Genomic DNA, 21744 nt, shown 5'->3' with positions numbered 1-21744 from the left:
TGTTTGTTTGTTTCAGATTATCACCATTGCAATGTCCTAAATTGATATGCAAAACACAGTAAAAGCATTAGCATGTAGCACTTCTTTCAGGGATTTTTGACATGCATACTTTAGGGTTGGTGCTTCTAAGCAGCACTGAAAACTGCTGCTAGGGTTGAATGTTGCTTATTTAAATTCAGAAAAGACAATCTCACAACTCTTTTTATAAAGCCTGCTACCTAGCTAGCTGCTTAGCTAGCTGCCAGCTAGTTAGCTTAGCGAGCTAGTCCCTAAAATCTGCTAAGTTACTAGTTTGAATAATGTTCACTATACTGGTAACTTTGACAAACAACAGTCTGAAGCAACGATTCATCTCCCTGAAAATGGTTTAGGAGAGAAAAAGGTCTGAGTACTGCATTAGCCTTACAGCGCAAGTAGCATCTTAAAAAAACTTTTTTTTTAAAAAAATAAGTATTCTGATTATGTTACTCCGATCAAGTTACTTCTGTAGCACTTTAACAATTGTCCTGAGGGAAATTTATCTTATTTTAGTCAAAGGGGAAAACCACTGCTGTATTTTTTCTTTTGCTTTAGGCCTACTTAATTGCCACAAAGAAATCATTCTACTGTCTCTAGTGTTTCTTTTTGTGGACTTACTGTGTAGTTCTTAAGTTTACCTTTATACAATTCAGCGTTTGTCAAAAGTTTCTTGTGCAAGTTTCACCTCTCAAAGAAAAACATATTTAACTCTCAATAGTGTGTACATATTAGCACTTGCATAGTACGCATGCTCAAATATTGCTTCATTGTGTAGAGAGCAATTAACGTCACAAACGGCATAATGAGTGTTCAGATATGACATCACGTTAAATTACACTGAATAATGAATGAGGAAAAAAAGGTGCACTCTGGGTTCTCTTTTATGACTAACTGACCATCAGACGTACAAATCAGCACATGCAGTATTGTACAAAATGTGTACGATGTGGCCAAGCAAACATTAACAGTGGATTTTTTTTTTGGTACCTGTGTAAACACTTAAGAGCCCCAGTTTAAACAGCTTAAATGTTAAGTGGGGCATGTTGTGTTGGGTTGTACAAGGTGTTCTGCTGGTCACAGAAACTGCTTTTTTATATTGAGAGAAGGAATTATAGAGAGAAGAGTCTGTTCTTAGCTATGGCAGATAACACTGTTTGCCCTCAGTCTCTCTCTCGCTCTGAGAAAAATACATACATGCGATGTTTGCTTTACTCTGGAATGTGTATTTTACCCGTGAACTAGTTCTTAATGTCTGGCAGTATGTTTGTATGTGTGCGTGTACAATATGTGTCTCTATTGACACTTATCGTGTCTAATGCTCTTAATGCTAGCCATGGCTGAAATCAGGACTCAAAAATATTTATTGACTTAGATTTTCTTTGACGCCGTAACGGATCCGACTTTGCAAACAGTAAAATGAAAATGTCCCAGCAATGTCCGTTTGAAGAAGCAAGAAGTAACAATACAGTAAACTTATCTACTACCTCTTGCAAAAATGGTACCATCATTATATACCTGTTATATTGAGTTAAGGGTGTTATTGTAGAGCTTTTAATAACAGCTCAGTCTGATTATTACAATTGATGACCTGTGTCAGTGCCAGCTCCAGCAGTTAAGCAGGTTGTTTCCCCATCAATATTCCTCCTTATTCCACATCATTCCTTTTAAGGTTCATTTTGACCTTGGGTGCTAACAATCAAGGTCAAGGTCAAATACCTACCCAGCCTAGGTACTCATGTAACCGAGGTCTAGTATGTTGTGAAGTTTAAAGACAAACCATATACCGTATCTTTCGGACCATAAGGCGCATTAAGCAAAACAAGACAGATAAATCAAAACTTTACTCAACTCATTCTTCTTGCTTCCTCCACTTCCATACCATCGATTCATTAATGTTGAATTCTCTTGCAGCTGCTCTATTCCCATGTTGTTGCAGTATATTAATGACTAACCTCGTATTGTGGATGGATTATCTCAGTTGTTCTCCTGACTGAAGTTTGGTCCGTTTACAGCATCCTGCCATGCGATTGCATTTGTCCCTAACCATCGGGAACCCTCATGTTAACTTTTATCAAGTGGAAAAAAGTTAGCGTTCATCCTCCAGCTTCACTGTGTTTATGCTATGCTAACATAGCTGTGTCGCTAGCAATCACGTAGCACATCATTATATAGCAGCTAGCCCAACTTCAGTAACCCTACAAACGTCACTGCTGTTTAGTTTTCTGTCTTCATTTATGTTGGAAGTGATAGCAGAGCTGTACGTTTGAATTTTTCAGAAATCTCTCAGTCAGAACATGCTATATCATGTTTAGGCGGAAACTAGCGAGCTAACTTCCTGCTAACTTCTAACTCCGTTAAATTTAATAAATTCTGTTTTCATGAATGCCTGGATATTAAACTTAATTGTTACACCTGGTAAAGCAGCCACGCTGATCATTTTATTAAAGATGAAAGAATTTAGACAGTTTTTAACTCTCAGTGATGCTGCAGTGTTCGTTTAACTTTGGGACCTGAAGTGGAGTTTGGACCCGGATTCCTCCACGAGGCTCTTGACTACGGCAGCGTAATGCTCCAACAATCCGGTGCGGCTTCGTAGCTACCAAAGTCGTACTAAAACATTTTTTGACAGATTTTTGAGCGTGTAGCACATAAAATCAGTTCGAGACAGGTAAGCACAACCAGAATTCATACATAAGGCGCACCGGATTATAACGCACACTGACGATTTTTGTGAACATTTAAAGATTTTAAGTGCTCCTTATAGTGCAGAAAATATGGTAAGCTTTTTTTGATTTTCACATTTGGTGTGACCTTGACCTGATTTTCACCTAAATGAAATCAGCTCTACCTATTATTGGCCTCTACCACTAAATTTGTGGTACTTTTTTGTGGTAATTTTTAGACTGCTAACAAAAACACAAGCTGAACTGATTACATACTCCCTCCCTTTGGTGGGAGAAAAATAATAGTTTATATGGTTTGAAACACATATTGAAACACATATTATGTAAGAAGAAAAAATAAAGTTTCTTTATTTTGTAACTCTTTGCTGTTATTATTGTTCAACCCAGAACAAATAAAGTGGGAGGGTTAAATGTGACAAATAAGATTTCAATTACATTCCGTTCTGATGAAAATCAGACCACTTGAGTTTTGGGTTACATAACATAGTTTCCCTTTTAATATACTGTCAAAGTATATCGTGGATTCTGTAGTGATGACACTATACTAAAGATATTTTACTTGGCTTAAATTCTATTTGATATTTATTTTTAGATGGCCCAAAAACAAACAAACAAACAAGCAAAATGAATATTCAGCTGCAACACACAGCAGGTAGGATCCCTGCAACAGCTTTACATTTTTCAAATTGCAAGTTTGATCATTTTGCAAAAGAATCACATACATTGTGCAAAATCAGTCTCTCAAATCCTAATAAAATATATAACATCTGCACAGACGTCATCCACTGATTCATGTTACTCAAGTTCATGTTACTCAAGAATTGCTACTTTGCTTTTCTAAGCCAGTAGTGACAGTGGCTCAAGTGGACACATTTCATTGGTTTTAGCACTCAGATTTACTTCGGCTCTTTTTACTTTATAACTTCACTCTTGTCTGCAGCTGGCTGATGGGCCAACAACAGCACAACGAAGAGTAACCCACAGACCGGCTGCACTGTGCTCTGCAGGTAGACAGGCTGTCCATGGACTGCCAACATGCTACCACCAGGGAACCATAATTTTCCCTTTAAACTGTTTTCATTGACAGTGGAGCATGCAGAGTAACCTGTGCAGACTTTGTGGAGAAAAAAAATGGTTGCTGTAGATTCAAATGAAATCTTTCATGTAATTTTTACAAACAGATGTCCCTGAGCAAGGGGCAAAATACCATCTAACTGCTACATGAGGTGTCTTTTCTTGCATTTTAAATGTGTATGCGTGACACATGGCAGCGAGGCTTGCGTCATTTTTTGGATCTAACCAAAAAATTCTCGTTTATTTACCCCGAATATCATTCGATTAAAAGCAGGTGTGTTTATTGTGGTGAAAACTGCACCTCGTGTGGAAAGGGGACAGTGTGATGCTCATTAAGGGCTTTGTGTTTTCGGGGGCGCTTGACCCAGGGTCATGTATTATCCTCTTCAGCTGTCCATTAAATGAAGACACCCTTGTATGTTTATACCCAAATGGACGCTTGCGTGTGGTGTGTTCCCTCTCACGAATTAGTTTTAAATCAAGACAATGATCCACTCGCAGCTGTGTCCTCAGTTAACGTCTCCAAGGGACATTGCTGCAAAGAGCAGGACTAATGCGACTGCAGCAGATTGCACTAAACAGTGAGTAAGAGTAACAGCACATCCCATGCTTGAAGAACTGACCTCTGAAAATCAGTTTTTTAGTTCACTAAATGCATATGACTAACATAACTGATGCTTGACTTAATTCTGTTAACTTTATGCTTTAAAGGCAGATTTAAAAAGAGCAAAAGTTAAAGAGTGCAGGTCTTTGTAACGTCCGATTATGCAAAGAAGGGATTTTACATTGCTGCTTTTAACTGTGGTTAATAAAACTGGACCATCTTGTGCCACAGCGTCATGGACACACTGTTCTTTTGTTGCAAGTTCCCGTCACTTCACTTTGAGATAAAAGCTGGCTGTTGTCATGCCAAATTCTGATGTGGTACACACCCGAGCAGTACTTGATGGATTTATTTCTCAGTAATATGAAATAGTCATTGCACTAAATTGCATGTCGCATTTTGGGATCTTCAATAAATCTGATTTGAATAATCCTGAAAAAAAAAAGACTGACTTTGAGTATGTTTTCTGGTCAAAAAATTACTTTGGTGATGTCCAACTACTGTGTGCTAAAAGCAAAAGCTGAGCTGACATGTTCATACAGCTGCAAAAGTAAAATGGTGGTGTTTAAGGTGTCGACATAGATTGTATCTACAAGATAAAGCTACCATAATTCAGTTGAATTCAGTTTTATTTATATAACATCAAATACCCCAAGGCCCTTTGTGTTGTAAGGTAAAGACCCTTCAATGTTTGATAGAAAACCCCAACAGTCAAACACTCCCCTATGAGCAATCACTCGGTGACAGTGGGAAGGAAAAACTCCCTTGTGACAGGAAGAAACCTCTGGCAGAACCAGGCTCAGTGAGGGGCGGGGCCATCTGCTGTGACCAGTTGTCAAACCAGTGTCAACCATTGTAGATTTTGAAGCCTTGAATTTCGCATTTAGCAATTTAGCTGTTAGCTTCTTTTGATCTTAGGCGCATCCTTAGTTCACTGTGATTACGTGGGATGCTAGTTTTAGCACTTTACTGAAAGATGAACAAGATGACTGAGTTTGCATTCAAAGTTTGGGAGGGTCTATACAAAGTATTCTAATGGCTGTAAAAGCACATGTTTAATGATGTAGACTGAGGTGTCAAAACTGTCATGACTCGTGTTGTTGGTCACTGAGTCCGCTGCGCAGGAGAACGAGATTAAAAAACTCTGTACAAAGATGAAGTGAAAACGAGTGCGACCACTTTCTGTGCTTTTCGTGATTTATTTCTTCGTCTATGAATTTTTTTGCGGTTCTCCCGTTCCCGGCGAACTCCGCTATCACTTTAGGCCCATTCATCTACCGATCAACCTTCGGCAGTCGCTTACATCATCCGCTTGCAGCGACGTGCGGTCAGGACTGTAATTTTTTTTTAAACCCAAATGCAAAGATTGCATTTGGGTTTAGTTGTGGTCAAGAGAAGATTACTACAGTCTTTTATTTGATATTCAGAACTTCTGTGTAGCAGTAAATGGCAGACACAAATGTTCATGCAAACTTGGACTCTATGTAAAGCCTGTTTGTGCAAATATATGTTTGCATCTCTGCAGGTTTCAGAGTTGACTTTCTTTTCATGTAAGATTTGATTTTGACATTTCATAATGTTAATAAAGTTGTTTTTTTTTAATCCAAAAATGTACTTTACTAAGAAACTTCTGTACTTAAAACTAATAAAACTAAGTGCATTTGTCTGAGACTTTTGATGAAATTACAGCGTTATCTTGCCAATCAAGGCTGTTCCAGAAGGCAGTGAAAGACAGCCTTACAGTATTACATTGTTTTGCCTTTTAATAGGAGGATGTTTTTCATTAGTCTTGAACCGGCAAAATGAATGCGCAGTGGACTGCAGCGCATGCCGGAGAGAGAAAAAGAGATGGCAAGAGTCTTGGCGACTTTCCCTTTATTTCCATCTATCATAATCCTTCGGGTCAGCCACACAGCCTGTCCAAACATTTCTATCATCCTCTCCACTATGTGTCACACACAGACCCTGGAAACATGACTGGCATTCAGAAGAAGAGCGGGAACCCCAGCCCACTGTGAAACCACAACAGCCATCAAACTGTCCTCCTGATGCTGTTCTCTGCCAATAACACTGGCTCACTACTTTGAAATGTAATGTGTACACAAACCTTGGCTGCACTGAAAAAGGCACGTCCCACCGTGTGTGTGTTTACTGTTGCACCTTGATCAATAGTTGGTTAACGACCCTCTTAAGGGACAAATACCTGGGACTCGGCAACATTTGGTCTTAGAACTGAAGAAGCTTCTTAGATAAGAGTTGAAACGTCTTTGGGAAACTTGAAGAAGTCCAGTCGCTCCTTAGTTTATCATAACCTGGATGACTGAGAACCCACACAGGCATATTACTGAACCCTTGTTTGCCTCACCAGGTGAATTTGTGTGTGTACCTGTGTTTATGCTTTAGATGAGCCTGCCAACGCTGTGTGTGTATGTGCGACTGTGTGCACACTTTGTGACTGATGTGGGTAGCTGTACGTTTACTCTCAGAGAGGAGATGCGGAATATCACGACCCTCCGCCAAACCGCCCGCTCTCCTGCTCAGCTCAGATCTTACCGTTGTTTATGCGATCTGACTCTTGGAGACAAGGTGACGTCATCAATAATATTTTCTGCCAGGGCCTCTCATGTATCGTGCAGGCTACAGTAAGCGTTTGTCTGTGAATGCGTAAGGTTGCTGTAATACGAGTCCTCTTACTCACAACTTAGACCGTATCACCAGTATGCCAGTCGAGATAAAAGAAACTTGTTTGTACTTGTTATGGAGACCAACCTGAAGTGGTGCTTTTTTCTTCTGAGGAGGTTTTTGTATGCGTGTCCACACCAGGTTTATTTCACTTTTTTGTGTAATTTCCCCGTACGTACTTGTAAGCACAGCAATAAAAGAAAAAAAATTATTTAAGAAAAACCAGAGGTGAATCCTTGAGGCGATAATCATAAAAGGTTTGTTGGCTGTGTTTCTGCATCGCATCTGTGTCAGTGTTTTCAAGAAAATGTTTGTTTAGGGAGGGATAATAATCCGCCCACCAGACTGGTTTAAAATCATTAACCAGCTCTGTAAATGGATTTAATCCATACTGTACTATTTTTTTTTTTAAACCAATGTACTACATGTAAACATCTCATAGAAATCTATTGTAAATAAAGAACCTGAAACACAGGCGCAAGATGTTTGTCAGCTCGATTTGTGTGGCCAGAAAAAAAACTGGTTTTGACAATACTGTGATTGGTCGATAGAACTCAAGAAGACTTCAACCAAATACCAGAAACTTGGCACCAAAAATGTCACTACTGCTTCATGGGCGATTGGTAGAGGTTGTTGGCTGGCTGTGAAATCAGTTTCCAAAGCTCCAGTCACCCAAGCCTAGAGACCAAAGATCAGGAACCCCCTAAAAAATAAAACTTTTGAAAGCTGTCCAACTCTCTGACCACTCTCTAAGTTTGTGTGAGTGAGGCCTAACTGGTTTAAATTACCAAAATCACTCATTAAAGCAAACAGACTAACTAAGACTGAGACATTTAACCTGCAGCACCCGTGCTCTGTTGGGTAAAGTTGCATTTTTGTCATTAGAGTCTGGTGGTTTTGTTAAAAGCAACATAATGGGAAAATGCTGCACAATGGCAGTTGTACACTTCAGGTGGCCTCTGATTAACACCAGAGGCCACCTCTCATTGTTTGTGCATCTGTTATGTCACCTTGCCTGCCTCTGCAGCAAACAGGAATCTGGATGTTTACATGCCGAGGTGCCCTTTGGGAATACTCGGGCTAATATGTAAGATGAACATGTTATTTTTCCCCTCGAGTCATAGAGTTGGAAGTTAACTACAGCTCGCCGTGCTTGATTGATTTTCTGTTTACATACTTACAAGCTTTCAGTTGTTATTAACAGTCAATTTCGATCACATTATGGTCTTAAAGTATAATTCCAATTATACTTTCAGCTGAGAGGAGTCTCCGCGCAGCTTTCCAGGAAACCACATTTCGATATTTTAGAATCTTCCCCAAAGTAAACAAATGATCTGCCTGAAACAGCTGTTTCACTAACTGCATTAGAGGTCTCCATCCAGACAGACTCTTCAGCTGATCTTATCGCCATGCTGACCCATTGCATGGTGATTCTTCACATCGAAGAGCTGGCAGTCACATTTTATTTGGATATTTTTCGCTGATTAACAAATGTCGTACTCGTCCAACCTCGATGCCCTACAGGAAATTGTCCGTTAAATTCCTTCCAAAAATAATTTGTGGACTGTAGCCTAACAGAAGATCTTCTGTTTGGTAGAAGGTGTGCCACTGCAAACACGAAGGAATGATAACCACTCCCAGACAGAAAAAGTAATTGAGGGAATTTTTAGTGTTTCTGTCTGCAGATGTACGTCGACTGAGATCACTCGTATACCGATTTCTTCCTTTGTAGTTGCAGGACAGTTGCATTAATTCTTCCGTATCCTGACAGCCCAGCTCTGATTTTCACCTTAAAATGAAGTGCTTTTCTGTCGTCTGCTCCCTTCCAGGAATTTGGTTCTCTGTGTTTTCTTTGTAGTGGGTGATTGATGGGTTGGCTGTTGCTGAGACTGTCAGAGATACGTAAATGGGGAAAGAGAAAGAAAGGTAGGGTGGGATGTTTTCTACACTGGAATTTTGTTGCATAACAGCTTAATTCGTTACCTCAGTTCGATGGAAAGAGTCTTTTATGACTCTGACGCTGCTGTACTTTGTGTGGCTTTGACCTCTAGGATGATGTTGCTGTTTGTCTGGGAGACTTTTATCAGTGGCGACAGACTTTTGCTGTCACTGTTTTTCCTGCATAGAGAAAATTTCTTTAACTTCTCAGTTAATTTTAAACCAACATCAAAAAACAATTTCAATCTTTTAATCACTGCCTTTTTTGTCCTTTTTAAACCAGTACCGCTAAGTGGGCCTTTATCGACTCAGTATGCATTTTTGTTGCTGAAATGGACATAAAACCCAAAGGTTTTTGAAAAATGGCTGGCTGACCCCTGAGGACCAGAGCTTGCCTCTCATTGTGAGATAAGGAAGTAAATAAAATGCTCTGTTGTGCTTTGTTCAGTGAGGTTGCTCCACTAAAACTGTCCTGGCGTGCAGCGACTTCCCCAGTGTGTAAATTGTTTACTAGGAAAAGCTTGTATTGTAGCACCATCCACTCTAAAGCATCCACTCTGAGCTAGCCAGTTTGTTTATGTCTGCACAAATAGAGAAGTGGGTTTTAGAGTTGTGTGGAGAACTAGTTCAAGTTACTGGTTTCAGTTTCTTCCAGGTGCGCTCAAACGATAAACTTTTGTTCTTTTTCTTTTTTGAAAGGAAAAGCCCTTCCATCCATCCATTTACGTCTTATCCAGTTCAGGGTAGTGGGAGCCTATCCCATGTCGTGGGGCGAGAGACGTGGTACTCTCTGAACAGGTCCCAGGTCGTATGGTAGGGTCAATTTAGGACTACCAGTTAACCTAACGTGCAAGACTTTGGAGTGTGGGAGGAAGCGGGAGTACCTGGAGAGAACCCACACAGCCACAGGGATCTTCCAGGTCCTTCCTACCGCGAGGCGACAGTGTTAGCCACTGCGCTGCCTCGGAACAGACAGCAACAGATGAATCAGTGCTCATGAATAAAACTGGTAACGGCTGAGATATGGAAGCAATTGCTGAAAGAAAATAATGCCATGTGCTATATGTGTGAGTTTATAAAACTAAAGTTTGGTGACTATTCTGTAGGGTTGTTTCATATCTTCTGAACAAAAGCAAATACAACACAAATCAAGTTAATCAACTCGTAAAGTACCAAATGTTTTCTTTAAAGCATCGTACGCGTCTATAAATGGACCTTGCTTGGGTTGTTTTTGTGTGTCAACAGTTATGTTATTGCATATTAGCTATGGAAAGGTACCCACTGATGCCTTTTCCAGCCTTAGGTCACATTTCACCATCCTCCAACTCACGGACTCTCGAGTATCAGTCAAGTGACCTAAGAGGGTTAAAGAGGTTTCCACACACAGTGACTGACACAGAATAAGTGGCACCGCTTTCTAGTTATTAATAGCTTACTGGACAGTTAAAAAAAAAAAAAAATTAAAACAAACACTAGTAATCACTTTGTATTCACTCTGTAGCTGCAAATACATTTTAAAAGCCTGACACAGGCTTCTGTTGTGGTGGTGAGCTCATGGTTTAATTGCAAGTAATCCCAGTGTTAAAATGTGGCCGGGCCTGGTCTCCACTTTACAAGTCTCCAGTGTCATAAACAAGCTGCTGTGCCAAGTATTTACCCTACTCAAAGCTCTCTATACACGCTGGCGCTGGGTTCGCGGGGCTCCCAGCCAAGGGAGATCCAGAGCTCAGTTTTAGGAAAAGACCCACTTGACTGTATGTTTATGAGTGTGTATTCTTCTACACGAGGCCTATTTTAGGTTTGATTCTCCTTCTTAGTGTGCGTAGTTTAATTCTTGATTTTGTTAATATTTCATTGCGGTGTTTTAACTTTCTTGGCTTAAAAACGGCAGATCTGCCAGGTTGCAGTTAGGTTGCAGTTTCCTAGTTGTAAACAGACGGATGATTTCCAGTCCTTGCAGTAAGACTGGATGAACAAACTCGACACCAACCAGAAAAGCAAAGGCCACAAATTGCTAACGCTAGAGTTTTATACATAGTAGAGATTAAAAAAGTCATTGATGTAACTCAACTTCCTGTCTACCTACGCTGCAAGCCCCCCAAAAATATCCTTCCTGTCAGAGAAGTTGCATTGCTGCACAGGAAGCACCACATAATGAACTAGAAACCATGTAAAGTAATGTTATGTGCAGTTAGCTATTAGATTCAAGGGGATGGTCATTACTGGATTTTGGGATTAGCTTTGAGCTTCTATTTTAAAGCATGACGTTACATTGCTGTTAAATTCCCATTTTTATTCTTTTCCTTTTATTTTGATTAGAGAGGAAATTTGACTCACAGCAAAGATCCTGTGCTGGATTCAACTCGCGGGACTTTTGAGGAGGATTTCACATTTTGGATTGTTTTGTTTTGGGGGGTTTTCAGTCTGTCTGTGGTCATCATCCCGGCCCCCCGTTCAGTTATGTCATCCTCACTTATCTAACAATACAAGCCATGATGTCATTAAAACTCTGAAAAACAATCCTTAAACATCTGGTGGGAGCAAACAGTCTGAGTCTTCACAAGTGTCATTAAGTTAGTCAGGAGCCATAAATATTTCAACCTTTTTCCTCGTTTACACCTTAATTGGTTTGAATGCTACTCTTTTGTTTGTTTTTCTGTCCTTGTTTCATTACCTTATTTTACAGCGCGTATATAGTGGCTGTAGGCTTGCTGTACGTCACATACATACACCACTTCACACAAAAAGCGGTGTCACTTCCCTCTTTCGGTAAAAGACAAACATCCTTCATAGAAAGGGGTTTAATTGATTTCAGTTTTCTTTTCTTCTTCCTCTTTAACCTATAAAAACCGTACAAAAACACTTGCAGTTCTCCCTAATAGGATTTATTTTCCCCTCAAACCAATTAAAGTTTCAAAAGTCTCCTTTGAAGTAATATTACGCTCTCCGTGAACAAATTTACATTTCATTTCCAAAGATGTATCAATCTGTCACTTTTGGCTTTGTGAGCATTGAAGGCCGAGTAAATGAACACCATGTGGTTTGATGCTGTTTGAGCGCAGCCGTGACTCCGCTCCAGTTGTTGTTTGGATGTTGTGTTTTACCGGAGTCCTGTTCCGCTTCGGGTTTTATCTGCAGCCCGCCACAGAGAGAGAGAGAGCAGGTTCAGAAAGCTGGAAGCATGCACTCTGCAAGTATTTGAATTATGCCATTGACGTCAGCACAGTCATAAAGTAGACGGGTGCCCTTCCCCTGAAGTATTCCCTTGCCAGCAGGCCTGTTCAGCTCTGTGCAGATGGATTCAAACGCTCTCTGCTTCACAGACAGAGCCTTTTGTTTGGGTATTTGGGAAGCTTTTTGCACTCCCCCCAACCTGACCTGCCAGAAAAACACCACAGCTACTGCGTCCTCTTTGTGGAGCAGCGCAGGAAGCCAGCTTTTTTTTTTAAAAAGTCAATGATTAAACAGCTCGCTTTAATAAAAAGCCACCTGATTTTTACCAACAAAGAGAAAAAAACAAGAAAAGCATGCTTTTGCTTATCATTTCTCTGAAACGATTAACCTATTTTTTTTTTCTTCCCCCCAAATCCATGTATCTTTTTCGAAACTGCTCTTCAGTTGCACCGTGAATGCCGCGTGACTATTTCGCTGTTACTCGGGGAGGGAGTCGTATTTAATCTTGATTCAATCAGGAAGTCTTACTTAGCCAGTTTGGATGAACACAATCAATCTTGTCTTGCGTGCTCACCGCTGCCAACAGTCTTTATTGGTTCAATTTGATTTTGTAATGTGGTCTGGGAGGCGCACATAAACACACACGGGCTGGCCCGAAGTGACACACAAGGCATGCTTACCCATCATAAGTAGGCATGCTGTTTGAGGTTATTTGAGGTTTGCTTCAGCTGGTCTTCATATGTTTCTTGAGCCTTCGTTGCACGCAAAGCCCTTCATTGCAGAACCCTTCTGGTGCCTTTCCTGCCCCGCTCGTTAACTCGACTTTATCCCGACCCGGACCAGCCAGAATTGGCTCCATTTCACGGCTTGCACGCTAAATACAGCCAAGATAATGTTAATGAGACAGTCATGTTTGTCTTGACAACAGTTCAACAACAGCTGGAAAAGTCTCCGGACTAAAATGATTTCTCGCTTGGCCTCAGTAGAATGTTTTTCAGGTCCTGACGCCAAGAAACAGAAGAAGCGTGACATGTGAAGAGAGCCTGTCTAGCTGCAGTGCACATCACCTTGGTGAGGCTGTTTACGGCCCCATTATTTGAAATAAGACCCTCAGGAGTGATATGAGGCCTGGGATGGAGCACGTGGAAGCGGTCCGTATTTTCTGACATGTTCAAGCCGTCAAAATACAAATAACACTAATCGTTTATGACAAAACGAATTACTCCAATTTGTCACCTGAAATGTATTTTCACATGTAGCTCTTCTGACGTGACACTAAATCTAGCAGCAGTAATGCATCTCCTGGTAGAGTCTGAAGCTCCCCTCCTGGAAACCCTTTGATTTCTGACTTGCCTTCTTAAATTAGTAGTAAGTACTTTACAGTAGTAAAGCTGTCTATGAGCATTTATTTAAAAATAAAACAATAATTGTGATTACTGAGCATGCACTTTGTTGCTTTTGTGATTTGAAACCCACTCGAGGAACATGCCAGGTCACTGTATTAGCACAGAAAAAAAAACGCTCCCAGTTAACCATGGCTATTGTGTCCCAGTTTGTTTGGTTACTTGTCATTTAAAGCGATAGTCTAATATGCTAAAATAAGTTAATTGACTTTAGTACTAAATCCAAAAGAAAGAAGGGAGAGAAGGGCAAATATGATATCATTAAAAAGTAGCTGGTTAGCTTCCCTAGAAATTAACAGAAATTAACAAAAAGGCAAATGAATGTGTGTATATTTATATGAATATGACTTTATATGACTTTTCTTTTATTGAAGCTTCAGCCTGTGACAAAAGCTAATGTGGAGCCCCTACCCCTGCAGTGTTTGCAAAAATAATATCGTGACTGATCTCATTTCTGAATCGCATGTTACAGCTATGAACACAACTTTAAATGCACCGCAGTTTAATCACACAAGTAACACTAAAGGAACCAAGCTGAGCAGGAACCACATCATAATGGGCACTGCAGTAACATAATAAATAATAAATAACACAGTAGGAGGTTTGGGGTGACAGGGTCTCATCGGAGACAATTCACTGAGTAATATATGAACGATGAGTGATGAAGGCTTCTTCCTGCAGCCTATACACACTATATTCTGCTTCTGTTTCCACTTTGAGTGGAAAAGTGGGGAGGGACAGCTACAGGCACCTGTTGAAAACTAGCAGAGATGTAGGATTCTTTCTTTTTTTGATGAAGTTTAACAAACTGATGGTATTTTTTATCTAAACCTGCACAAAAACAGCTCTTTAGTGGGAAGATGCTTCTCTATGCAATGCACACGCTTTACACTGAGTCAAAGAGGGGCTACTGGGCTGGACCCAAGATCACGTAAACAAGAATCAAGGAAAAAGAGTAGCTTTATCTCTACTGCAGTCAGATATTTGAAATAGGGAAAAAAAGCAGAACACTGTGATTGACCACGTGTCAGCCACGCCCTCAGGAAGTGAGAAGTGAGTAAATCTGTTGGTGTCAAATCAGTCTGGAGGTGTTTTAGAGAGCAGGGTCTTTCAGGACCACCAACAGCTGCTCTATACCCAACACTTCTCATAATCCCTGAATTCAGATGCACCACTTACACCTTTTAATTCTAAGTCTGGAAGCTTCTCTGGAACTTAAAAAGGAGAACAAAGCAGCAGCAGCATCGACACTGACAGAAGTCTGGCTGAGCGGGGTCCCACGGCTCCTCTGATCCATGCAAATCAACCTGAGGGCCAAAGGCCAGTCAGCATGACAATGAGGCTCATTCAGTCTAGTCAGTGCTGTTGCTTTCAATGCAGGAGTTCACCCCAGGTAATACAGACAAAGCCCGGTCTGTGTGCATTTTTTTGGTGGGCATACCCAAGTTTTGGATATATAGAAATGTTAGAAACTGTTGTGAGATGAAGAGAGTGCGTGAGCATGCAGCTCAAGGACAAGACTGTTTACGCTCACAGGTCCTCAGAGCCGAGCTGACAATAAGGCCAAACACACAGCTTCAATGACGTCTGTCTTTTTATCAGCGGGAGAGATACAGATTCGAAACTGTGAAGGTTTTTACATCAGAAAGTGACGAGCGGTCAGATAAGAGGGATACTGTTTGTACGACAAGGCACCTCAGGTCTCAGCGAACCTTCAGACCGTGCCGTGTCAGACTGTCCCTGAGCTCGTTTCACTCCTCACCGTGTACTCCTCACATTCATCTCCTACGTGCGTAAATCACTCCGTGTCTCTGCGAACAATGTGCACGTGACGGAGGCAGAGAAACCTCAGACTTGTGCGTGATTCAGTTTGGAGCAAAGGCCCGTTTGGACTGGTTTCTGGGTTAATGTTACTGTAACTGAAGTTTTAGCCACATAAAATCTTAACACTTGCATGCAAAGATAAAACAAAGTTACTGTCTGGATTAGACTTCGCATAATGGAAGAATGAATTCACTGCAACAGAACTTCTGAAAGAGGCCCGGCCGTCTTCAAAACAATCTTTGAAATTAGGTCACATACCAGTAATACAAATAAATACATGAATGAATGTTCCAGTCACACAGTTCTCATTCCAGTCTTTGTTTTTAGACGGTAACAGCAGCGTAGACACAGAATTTGATTAGCTCTTTCTGCTGTCGTTCCAACGATTCAGCGTGGTCTCTGCTGTAACCGTCCAGCCTTTATGGGGCAGAGTCATCGTTTTGTGCGTTGCTTTTCTTTTCTATCCGGTCGTTCAGTCTGACGTCACTAGCCGTGTCTGGGCCTAAACTCCGCTGCAGGTCCATATATCAAACGATCACTATGGCATTACTGAGAGTTGAAAAACTGTCTAAAGTCTTTCATCTTTAATAAAATTATCAGCGTTCTGCTCTACCAGGTGTAACAATTGAGTTTAACATCCAGGCATCCATGAAAACGGAATTTATGACATTTAACGGAGTTAGAAGTTAGCAGGGAGTTAGCTCGCTAGCTTCTATCTAAATACAATATAGCATGTCCTGACTGCCGGGTTTTGGAAACAAATTCAAACGTACAGCTCTGCTATCACTTCCAGCATAAATGAAGACAGAAAACTAAACAGCAGTGACGTTTGTAGGGTTACTGAAGTTTGGCTAGCTGGTATATAATGATGTGCTACGTGACCGCTAGCGACACAGCTATGTTAGCATAATATAAACAAGCTAACTTTTTTTCCACTCGATAAAAGTTACCGTGAGTGTTCTCGGTGGTCAGGAACAAATGTAATCGCATGGCAGGATGCTGTAAAAGGACCAAACTTCAGCCAGGAGAACAACTGAGATAATCCATCCACAATACGAGGTTAGTCGTTCATATACTGCTGCATGGGCTGGGCTGTAGTTACATCCTAAGGTTTTAAAAACTGAGCTTAAATAAATGATTAGCGGTAATAAAAGCCGAGGGAGGTCAACAGTGATCACTGACTGTTTTAGGAGCTTTTTGAGATCAAATAGAAGAAAATACAAAACATTAAACATGTTAACAACACAAAAGCCATATTAAACGCAGACTACTTTAGACCCGGAAGTAGGATTCGTCGCGTCATCACTTAACGACCGGATTGTAAATCTCACAGAAATGTGTATAATGTGGGGAGGAATGTATAAGCAGGGGGGATTAGAGCCAGCAAGCTACAAAAATGGGGCCTAGCACTCAAACACGTACACGCTGTGTGGCCCAGTCAAAGCACCTTTGTTATGTTTTGTGGTTGTAAATGACTTTCAGTTTAAATGCAGGTAGAAGAGCCACAAGTCACACTGTTGCACTGAGCTGTACTCACATGCTGTGAAACAATAGGACCCCCGACCCTGCAAAAAATGCAAATCTAATGTTTACTTCCAGTGTGTTGCTACTTCCAATAATGTCTCATTTCATAGATTATTCCAGACTGGATTTGAACCTTCGCCACACAAATTCTGTTTACTAAAGTGAGAAACATTAAACACAGATAAAGAGACGCGCTTGCTATTTTGTTAGCAAGTGTAACAGCTGCATTCTTCTTTCCACCGACAGCCGCGCACGCGAAAGCGCTGTTTCGCCATCTCCACCGCTGTGTTAGGGGAAGGCAGCAAATATAAAAGCTGGTAGCTTTGGCACGAGAGACATGGACGATTACAACACATCAGAATATTTAATCTGTGAATCAACATCCTAAATATGTCACAGTGCTGCTTCTGGAGGGTCACAACCACATAAAAAAGGAACCAGCACGTTTTACCAGCACTGCGTCCCTGAGCAATGAATTTACCAGCTTTGTCTCCAATATAACAGGATGGCTAGAGGTTTATTTTACCCTCCTATCCTTAATATCAAACAGCCGCAGGGTAAGGAAATGTCATCTACTGAAATATTACTCACATTCTGAGTCCCAGTAAATCAGATAAATGTTTGCTAATGAAATACATAGCCATGATGTCATTTTGTCACTTCTCAGAACCCAGCTTAGAGAAATGTTTTGATCAAGAAATGTATCGAGGTTATGCAAGAAGGCCCCGAAACCACAAACTCCACCACCGCTCTTCGTCCTCCCCTTGACTTTTCAGATTTCTTGTCAATGACATTTCTGTGAATGTCAAGCCAAACTTGAGTTTGTAAGACCTCCAAATGCGGCGCTACCCCCCCACCTCAATGTACCATCTCTGGTCTTTGTTAGGAAGTGTTGTGTAACCGCACGGAGGGTTTCAGATCAACTCACTTTCTGGTAAAGCAGGAGATGAAGAAAGAGAGTGCCTCAGTCTCTCTCTTGCTTTTTTTCAGCCATTTACAAATCCGGCGCTGCTGCCAGTTGACCAGCGTCAAAGTTTGGCTTCTCTTTAAGTGCGTGTGTGGTCTGTTTACGCTGGTTCACTAGAAATGTGGGACGTCACCCTTCGAAACCTGAATGTTTACACGGTGAATTCTTGGTCAACGAAAAGCAGAAATTAGGATGGACTGAGCAGGTGTGGGGAGGGCTGGTCCTCAACTGACCCCTTTAGTCAGAGTCGGTTTTGTGTCCCAGCGTGTGTCAGTGCTTGCTCACAATTAAGCTAACAGTCTTCCACATAGATGCTGGCTGCTGATAATGCGCTGCAGCTGACATGCCCTGCTGCATCTACCTTTGCATCACGGGCAAACTATCTCTATGCCCATGGGAGGATGACAGATGCAGCTGTCGCTCACACACAGGCACAAACACAAACAGCTTTAACAGCTCCTGTCTGATGTCCTGTGGGCACAATGGTCCTTAAATAACCTCATTTGAGTGTGTGTGTGTGTGTGTTTGTGAAGAAATCTCCCATAAAATGTGGAGTAAATAAACCAACAAAATGTTATTCTTGTGGAGGAGGTGAGTGAATTTAAATTGATTTTATGGGGAAATCTGAAAAATTATGCTCTGAAATGCTAATAATCAAATAAAAGACAGATCTAAGAATTATAAAACATTTTGGAACCGGCGCTAAAATGCACGTGAAACAGGGAAAGGAAAAACAATCATTGAATTATGGATTGACACAGTAAGAGGAATGCTGGTAACATTAAAAAACAGCCCATGTGTTCTTTATTTGGATTTTATTTTCTGTTCCTTTTATTTCTCTTTATTTCATTCACTCTTGCCCTTTTCCTGCATTTTCTCGATTTTAATGTTACCTCGGGCTGCTGATTTCGCTGGATTTAGTGAAAAACAACTAAAAACTTTTCAATATTAAATTGAAACCGAGACAGAGAGTGCTGACCTCAACCCCCCCCCCCCCAACCTTTCCTGCCGGCTCCGCTTCTCTCAGATGGAAAGTACTTGTTTGTATGGCAGTGTGTGCGGTAACAAGACATCTTAGCCATCAAGTGTGCGTGTGTCACTGTGTATGTGTGGCTGGACTGTACATATGTATTTTCCTGCCTGCCCCTGTGGGACAAACTGTAGGTCTGAGCACTGATCAGAAAGGTCCTTGTGTCGGGTGGAGGCGGTGGAAATCCCCTCTTGTATCGTTGTGTGTGTGTGTGTGTGTGTGTGTGTGTGTGTGTGTGTGTGTGTGTGTGTGTGTGTGTGTGTGTGTGTGTGTGTGTGTGTTTGGAGTGCTGTTTCCCTCAGTCCACCCAAGGCCATAACTGGAGTACTTACTAATATATAGTGAGTGCACATGCCTCTACTCTTAATGTGTTTTCATTATCACCAGTTTTTCTCACCAATACTTTTTACCCATTATGACAAATCATATTTTAACCTTATACCAACACGTTTGTGATTTACTGCTTGTGTCTCATCCATCTAATTAGACCTGACTATAGGTGTAGACCTAAGATCCAGGTTCAAACTGACCTTTTTTTTTCTTTCTCATTATATCCTATATACTTATATTTACAGTGTTTAATACGTCTATTAGACCACCAAAATTAAAAGCATTGGTAATTAACCAAATTATATTTAATGTTTGTCTAATGGTTAGTCCACCAATGTGTACAGGCTGTTTAATTGAAATGATATTTGAAATGTAAAAAAAGTTGAAGTTTACAAAAAACAACAAACAAACCCTGAAAAACATAATAAGGCTTATTATTATTTGTATGTTGCACTTAATTACTTCTTGATTAATTTCTGACTTTTTTTTCCTTCCATATGTTCAGGAGAGAGAAATAAGGAGATGGATGAATGGATGATGGAGCGGTAGATGGATAAATGGATGGGTGGATGGATGGTTGGATGGATGGATGATGATGAATCAGTAGATGATGGATAGATGATGGCTGGGTAGACGGATGTATGTGTGGATGGATGGATAAATGATGGACGGATAGATGATGGATGGATGGGTAGAGGGATGGATGGATGATGGCTGGGTAGATGGATGGATAAATGGATGGATGGATGATGATGGCTGGGTAGATGATGGATGGATCGGTAGATGGATGAATGATGGAACTTTTCATATGAATTTAAAATAGGCAAAGCCAAATAGGAAGTGAAGTCATATTGCGGAAGCTGTGAACTTGTCTTGTTTTATGGTCGACTAGTCTTATTTATTAGCTCGATTTCTATCTGAAGTAAAGTATTCTAAGCATCGGTGCTTATTTTTGATAGCTGTTGGAGCAATTTAAATATTTTTGACATAAAACTTAGAACCCGAGCCAAATATTTTAGTTCTTAGCAAATAAATCTTTAACAGGTGGTTAACTGGGTCCTTTGCTGGAGGAAAGACTGGTGATTTTGGCCTTGTTTTCCAGCAGGCCAGGGATCAAAGTAAAACCGTTATACAAGTGTTACAGTTCTGTGGCTCTGGCACCTGCCTCAAAACTTGGATTTAATACATGGAGACCTGCAGGTATTTGGCCTTATGGCTGGCTTTAGGGCCTGACTTGCTGAACTAGATCTTGAGACCCAGTTTTGTGTGTTTTGAAATCACGTCCTGAAAGTGATTTTTAGATCAATCCAGCCATGGCTGTTTCTCTCTGATGCAGCTTCATTTTCACTCATCATTACTGCTACGACTTTGGACAAATGTTGAAATACCAGTCGAAAAACTTCTACTGTGGTTCTTGCTTTCTGAGCAGAGTTTAAAAGGTCAAAAGAAAAGACCGTTCCAGGGAAAGGGACCTTTCTACGCTCTTCAAAAACACAAACCACCTCAAAGATGTTGGAAATACTGGAGAGCAACATCTCAAATAAGTGTAAACCGTTTCAAGATCAGGCAGTTGTGGCATTAAACTAAACACACACACACAAACACACACACTCCCTCTTTTTCTTTCACTGCCCTCATCAGAGTGAGGGAAGGCTGTGGGCAAAGTGCCAGGTGCCTCTCATGTTTGGGAGAGCAAACAGGCTCGTGTCTTTGATGGCGAGGAGATCAGAGCGGGGGACGCATTCTACGTGGCCGCGCTAAGGTCGCCGCAGTGCACACCCTGCTGCCATGTTGTGCTCTGCAGCTAGGCGACCCGGAGTATACACAGTGAGTGGGAGAAGAGTGTGTTTGTGTGTGTGTGTTGGTTCAACTCCACCAACCAACTCATCGCACACTCGCCTTTGCTTTCCAAGACACACTCACTCCAACTCTGACGTACAGTTTGCAGTTGTCTGAAAAATGGTTAAACCACAGGAACAGGGTCGGAGCAGTGACTCCCAGGCCAAGCAGGAATCTCTCAGCAGTGGTGACAGCACAAACCTTGCCTTGACTTTCTCTGTCTGTCATCATAATCCCTCTCTGGACCAACTTCATGTGTGCTTTGTAGATGTTTTTGTTCTTTACTCAAGATTTCTTTTATTATAATCCTTCTGCTTTATTTGACCAACATATTTAAAAAGAAAAGAAATAAAAACAACCTAAATGGTAACAGCACAACAGCATTAGAAATGTCACTGCATTTCTGGTAAACGTAACGCCAGTGCCAGTTCCTGTCATTTTATATCTAGGGCGCATTTTCTGACTGCTGTGGTTGGACCTTCAGCCTTCTTCTTACGTCCTAGAAAGCAACAGTGACACATGTTTTGCAGCAGTTGTTATCATTTTTTTTTATGACTAAATGAGTGATTAAAAACATCCTGCGTCAGAAATGATGGGCTCATCACGAAGACGTGTCCGATGCCACCGTCTGTTGTCGATGATCAAAAATAAAA

At 41.0% G+C, this 21744-nt stretch overlaps 1 protein-coding gene and 1 long non-coding RNA gene across 5 annotated transcripts in view; one reads left to right on the top strand and one right to left on the bottom strand.

Moving 5' to 3' along the window:
- The window catches only part of pde4ba (phosphodiesterase 4B, cAMP-specific a), a 204700-nt gene that overhangs the window by 165075 nt on the left and 17881 nt on the right, over window positions 1-21744 (top strand). The gene's annotated exons all lie outside the window — the stretch shown is intronic.
- On the bottom strand, window positions 6407-15890 carry LOC113008748 (uncharacterized). The gene is made up of 3 exons (XR_003270063.1): window positions 12855-15890; window positions 9046-12132; window positions 6407-8951 (listed from the first exon to the last, which is right to left on the bottom strand). It is a non-coding gene; the product is annotated as an uncharacterized LOC113008748 (long non-coding RNA).

This window comes from Astatotilapia calliptera, chromosome 17 (assembly GCF_900246225.1).
Source record: "Astatotilapia calliptera chromosome 17, fAstCal1.2, whole genome shotgun sequence".
Lineage (NCBI taxonomy): Eukaryota > Metazoa > Chordata > Actinopteri > Cichliformes > Cichlidae > Astatotilapia > Astatotilapia calliptera.
Note: the sequence above shows the minus strand (reverse complement) of the source record. Positions and strands in the feature narration are given on the sequence as shown.